We start from the raw sequence: 6,000 nt of genomic DNA, 5'->3' as shown, positions 1-6,000 counted from the left end.
ATCCTCTCACCCTCCCCCACCACTGGCCTGTACCTCAGCTTTTGTATAAAAAAATAAATCTTTAAAATAAATCAGTGGAAAAAAAAATTATTCCTTTGTTGTAAGATTTTTTATTTTACTTATTTTTGCATAGAACAACTGGGGTGTAGACCAGAGGTATGGAGGGGAAGAGAGGATTCACTAGAGACAGAGTGGCGAACAGTACAGGACGATCCATTGAAATACACTGCTAAAGGGAGCAGCCAGCGAGACAGGAGAGGTCTGTGGTGTCATGTAGGTTAGCTCCCTGGCAGGGGATGAACTCAGGCCACTCTGTCTCAGGAGTCCGCCTCAGAGGCAGTGCTGAGACTTAACCCCTAGGCCACCAAGGATGCCCTGCAGGTTACTGCTACGTGTCCTCTGTAAGGACTGGGTGAGAAATAGAAACTGATAGTGATGCATGTGTGTGAGAGAGACTGCATGAGAAAAGGAAGATATTGTGTATGTGTGACCAGGTGAGAAGACAACTAATTGATTATGTGTGTGTTTCTTTGCATGTGTCTGTATTGACTACGTGAGGAATGAAGTGATTGTAAATGTGGAGAGACCAGGTGTGGAGAGAAGTAACTATGAAACTATGCATGTGACAGAGAAAGTAGATTAGAAATGAAGACCTGTCTGTGAAGGTGTGTGCCTCGATGTGGAATGTATAGCTGATGTGTCTGCAAGATTAAATGAGGAAACATTAAGTGATCGTGGGCTTTGCTTGTGATCAAGGGTGGGAAAAATAATGGATTGTGTGTTGTGCACCTTAAGTGTTTTTAGAATTGTGTGTGGTGAAACTACATGAATAAGGAAGGAACTGTATTGTATATAAAATGAAGTGATCTATAAATACTGACTGTGTGTTTGTGATTAGGTAAGAACTGATTTGATATGTACATGTGTGAGACAGGAAAGGACTGAAGTAAATTCTTTGTGTGTACACTTAAGAAACAAAGTTGAAATGTACAACTACACATGGTTGTACTAAGGAAGAATGAAGAATGTTTCTGTTGCACAGAACAATGGAACCAAATAGAGAGCCCGGAAATAAAGCCACACTTATATGGACAACTGATCTTGGACAAAGGAGCAAAGGATATCAATGGAACATGGACAGTTTGTTCAATAAACGGTACTGGGAAAACTTGACCACCACATGCAAAAAAATGAAACTAGACCACTAACCTCTCACTGTGCACAAAAATCAACTCAAAATGGAAAAAAGAACAAGACATAAGACCTTAAATCATAAAATACATAGAAGAAAATATAGGTGAAACACTGCAAGACATATAGCTCATTAACATCCTTAAAGATTCATCACCCAAAGCAAAGAAAGTCAACGAAAAGATAAACACCTGGGATTACATCAAAATGAAAAGCTCCTGTACATCAAAAGAGATTTTAACTGAAACTGAGAGACACCCTACTGATTGGCAAAAAAATTTTGCACTCCATACAACTGATAAGAGAGTGATCACAAACATATACAAAGAACTCACCTGACTCAACAAAAACAAACTAAACAATCCAGTCAAGAAATGGGCAGAAGACTACGCCAGGCCCCTTCTGGCCTGCAGTCCGAGCCCAGAGGGGGAGCGGGAACCCACCGCCGGGGCAGACCAGGCATAGAGGGGAGTGTGTCCACACATCACCATTTTAGAACAGGGACCTTTCTTCAGTAAAGACTGCTTGAAACCGACAGATGGCTCCCGGAGGAGCTAAAGGGGAGCAGAGAAGTTCACCCAAGATGCCAGCCAGTCCCAGCAACACAGTGTCCCAATGCATACGGCAAATTAGAAAACAGACAGTAGGGAGTAAAAGAACCACACGCAACCTAGCAACTCCTCAGGAAAAAAGCAAACCACAAAAAGAAAACCACCCCCCAGATTGCAACGACAGTAACTTGGAAGAACTTCTGAGCCTTCCAGAAAGAGAACTTCAAATTGCCATGACTAAAAAAATGACAGAACTCATAAAGGAAAACAATTAAAACAGAAAAATAATCAATGATCAGAAGAATGAAATTGAGTCACTAAAGAGGGAAGTAAAAGAAATGAGGAGATCAAAGAATTAATGGAGGCACTAAAGAACTCTGGGAAAAGCAATGAAAGCAGAATAGATGAAATGGAAGAACGAATAAGCACTCTTGAAGACACAGAAATAAAAAGAACCAAAACAGAAAAGGAAAGAGAAGTACGAAGGAAAAAGACCAAAGAACGACTTCAGGAATTATCTGGCTCCATAAGGAAAGGAAATATAAGAGTTATAGGAATACCAGAAGGAGAAGAGAGATGTAGGAACAGAGAAAATATTCAAGGAGATAATTGAAGAGAATTTCCCAAACGTGAAGGAGATGAACATTGATATACAAGAAGCAAGAAGAACACCAAACTTCCACGACAAAAGGAAAAAAACCAGCAAGACACATAATAGTAAAGCTCCCAAGAATCCAGGACAAGGAAAGAATAACGAAGCTGGCAAGAGGGAAGAAACAGATAACATACAAAGGAAAACCAATCAGACTTCTCCGAAGAAACACTATGGGCAAGGAAAGAGTGGAGGGACAAAGTCAACAGACTCCAAGACAACAGATGCCAACCAAGAATACTCTATCCCGCAAAGCTCTCCTTCCTCTATGAAGAAAGAATTAGGACAATCCCACACAAACAGAAACTCTGGAATTTCATTACAACTAAACCCCCACTCCAAAAAATAATACAAAGAGTCCTAAAGCGAGAACCTCAGAGGGACAAATAACAACGAAAGAAGGCCAAAAAATATTTAAAATAATAAATAAAATCAAAGGAAAGACAAACACAATGGCAAATACAGATGCTAACATATCAATATTAACCCTAAATGTAAATGGACTAAACTCTTCAATAAAAAGACACAGAGTCGCAGGCTGGATTAAGAAACAAAACCCAACCTTTTACTGTCTCCAGGAAACACATTTAGCTACTAAAGATAAAAATAGACTCAAAGTTAAAGGATGGAAAACAATCCTACAAGCAAATGGACCAAAAAGGAAAGCAAGAACAGCTATACTTATATCAGATAAAACAGATTTCAAACTCAAAAAGGTAAAAAGAGACGCCAACGGTCACTACATTATGATCAAGGGAACAACACTTCAAGAAGAAATAACACTCATTAACATATATTCACCAAACGAAGGAACACCAAAACATATCAGAAAACTATTGGCATCTCTGAAAACAGACATCAGAGAAAACACATACGTAGTGGGAGACTTCAACACACCACTAACAGCAATGGATAGATCAAGGAGACAAAAAATAAGTAAAGACACGAAAGCTCTAAATAAGGACCTAGAGCGCTTGGGCTTAACAGACATCTATAGAACACTAAACCCCACCAAAAAAAATGGAGTGCACATTTTTCTCAAGAGCACACGGATCATTCTCCAGGATTGATCACATAATGGGACACAAAACAAACATCAACAGATACACTAAGACTGAAATCATACCAACCATCTTTTCTGACCATGAAGGCATCAAACTAGAAATAAACCATAAAAAGAAGGCAAGGAACTCTCCTACCTCATGGAAATTGAAAACCACACTACTAGAAGACCACTGGACTAATGAGGAGATCAAAGAAGAAATTAAAAAATTCTTTCAATTGAATGACAAGGAGGACACTAATTTCCTAAATGTATGGGATGCAGCAAAAGCAGTAATAAGAGGAAATACACAGCAATAGAGGCTCACATCAAGAAACAAGAAATAACTCAAAGAAACAACCGAATCTCAAAGCTCAAAGATCTAGAAAAAGAACAACAAAAAACCCCAAAACCAGTAGAAGAACGGAAATAATAAAAACCAAAGCAGAAACAAATGAAATTGAAACTAAAAAAATAATCCAAAAGATCGATGAAACCAAGAGCTGGTTCTTCGAAAAAATAAATAAAATAGACAAACCCCTAGCCAGGCTCACAAAGGAAAAAAGGGAGAAAGCACAAATAAACAGGATCATCAATGAAAGAGGAGAAATCACAACGGACACAGCAGAAATCAAAAGAATAATCAGTAACTACTATGAACAGTTATATGGAAACAAGTTCAACAATCTAGAGGAGATGGACAAATTCCTACAACTCTACAGTCACCCAAAGCTAGATAAAGAAGAAATACAACACCTAAACAGGCCAATTACAAGCAGTGAAATTGAAATGGTAATCAAAAACCTCCCCAAAAACAAAAGCCCAGGACCTGATGGATTTACAAATGAGTTCTACCAAACATTCAGAGACGAATTAGTGCCTATCCTACATAAACTCTTCCAAAAAATTGAGAAGGAAGGGACAATACCAAACACGTTCTATGAAGCCAACACTACACTAATACCAAAAGCAAACAAGGACAACACAAAAAAGGAAAACTATAGGCCAATCTCCCTAATGAACACTGATGAAAAAATCCTCAATAAAATTTTAGCTATCAGAATCCAACAATATATCCATAAGGTAATCCACCACGACCAATTAGGATTCATGCCAGGGACACAAGGATGGTTCAACATCCGAAAATCAATCAACGTTATCCAACACATCAACAAAAAGAAATATAAAAACTGTATGATAATATCAATCGATGCTGAGAAAGCTTTCGACAAAGTGCAACACCCATTCATGATAAAAGCCCTTGAAATTCTTGGGATACAAGGAACATACCTCAACATCATAAAGGCCATATATGACAAGCCAACAGCCAGTATCATTCTCAATGGTGAAAACTGAAAGGAATTCCATTAAGATCTGGAACAAGACAGGGAGGTCCACTCTCACCACTGCTTTTCAATATAATACTGGAAGTCCTAGCCAGAGCAATAAGACAAGAGAAAGACATACAAGGAATCCAAATAGGAAAAGAAGAAGTCAAACTATCACTATTTGCAGATGATATGATATGATAATATACATAGAGAACCCCAAAAACTCCACAGAAAAACTAATTCAACTCATCAATCCGTTCAGTAAAGTGACAGGATACAAAATCAACACGCAAAAGTCAGTAGCCTTCCTATACACAAAGAATAAATCTGAAAGAAGAAGAAATTTTAAAAAATCCCTTTTAATATTGAAACAAAAAAAATCAAATACTTGAGAATAATTCTAACAAAAGAGGAAAAGAACCTATACAAAGAAAACTATAAAACACTGTTAAAAGATAGAAGAAGACACAAGAAATGGAAAGACATCCCCTGCTCATGGATTGGAAGAATAAACATTATTAAAATGGCCATCCTAGGGCCTCCCCGGTGGCGCAGCGGTTGAGCGCTGGGTTGCGAAGCTGCCCGCAGCCTCTGCAGCGCCGGTACGATCCCCGGCTGCTCCCCGGCCACCGGAGGAGGGTCCCACATGGAGCGCAGACCTCTCCTGCCGCCCGCTGCTCCCCTCAGCAGTGTACTTCGGTCCTTCTGCCTGCTCTGCTCCCCTCTCTGGCTCTGGTGAATTCTCTCACCTTCCCGCGCTTCTGACTGTACCCAGTGCTTGTATAAATAAATAAATAAATAAATAAATAAATAAATAAATAAATAAATACAAATAAATCTTTAAAAAAAATAAAAAATAAATAAAATGGCCATCCTACCAAAAGCAATATACAGATTCAATGCTATTCCAATCAAAATTTCAATGTCATTCTCCAAAGAAATAGAACAATTATTGATGAAATCCTGAAAAAAAAGAAGGGAATGGAGGCATCACACTCCCAGACTTCAACCTATACTACAAAGCCATAATCATCAAAACTGCATGGTATTGGAGCCAGAACAGACACACAGACCAATGGAATCGAATAGAAAATCCAGAAATAAACCCAGAGATTTATGGTCAACTAATCTTTGACAAAGGAGCAAAGACTATGCATTGGAGCAAAGAAAGTTTGTTCAATAAATGGTGCTGGGAAAACTGGGTCGCTACATGCAAAAGAATGAAGCTTGACC

The sequence above is a fragment of the Talpa occidentalis genome, unplaced genomic scaffold (genome assembly GCF_014898055.3).
Source record: "Talpa occidentalis isolate TD23 unplaced genomic scaffold, MPIMG_talOcc4v2.1 talOcc4.10, whole genome shotgun sequence".
In the NCBI taxonomy this organism is placed as follows: Eukaryota; Metazoa; Chordata; class Mammalia; order Eulipotyphla; family Talpidae; genus Talpa; species Talpa occidentalis.
This window is presented reverse-complemented; position numbering follows the sequence as displayed.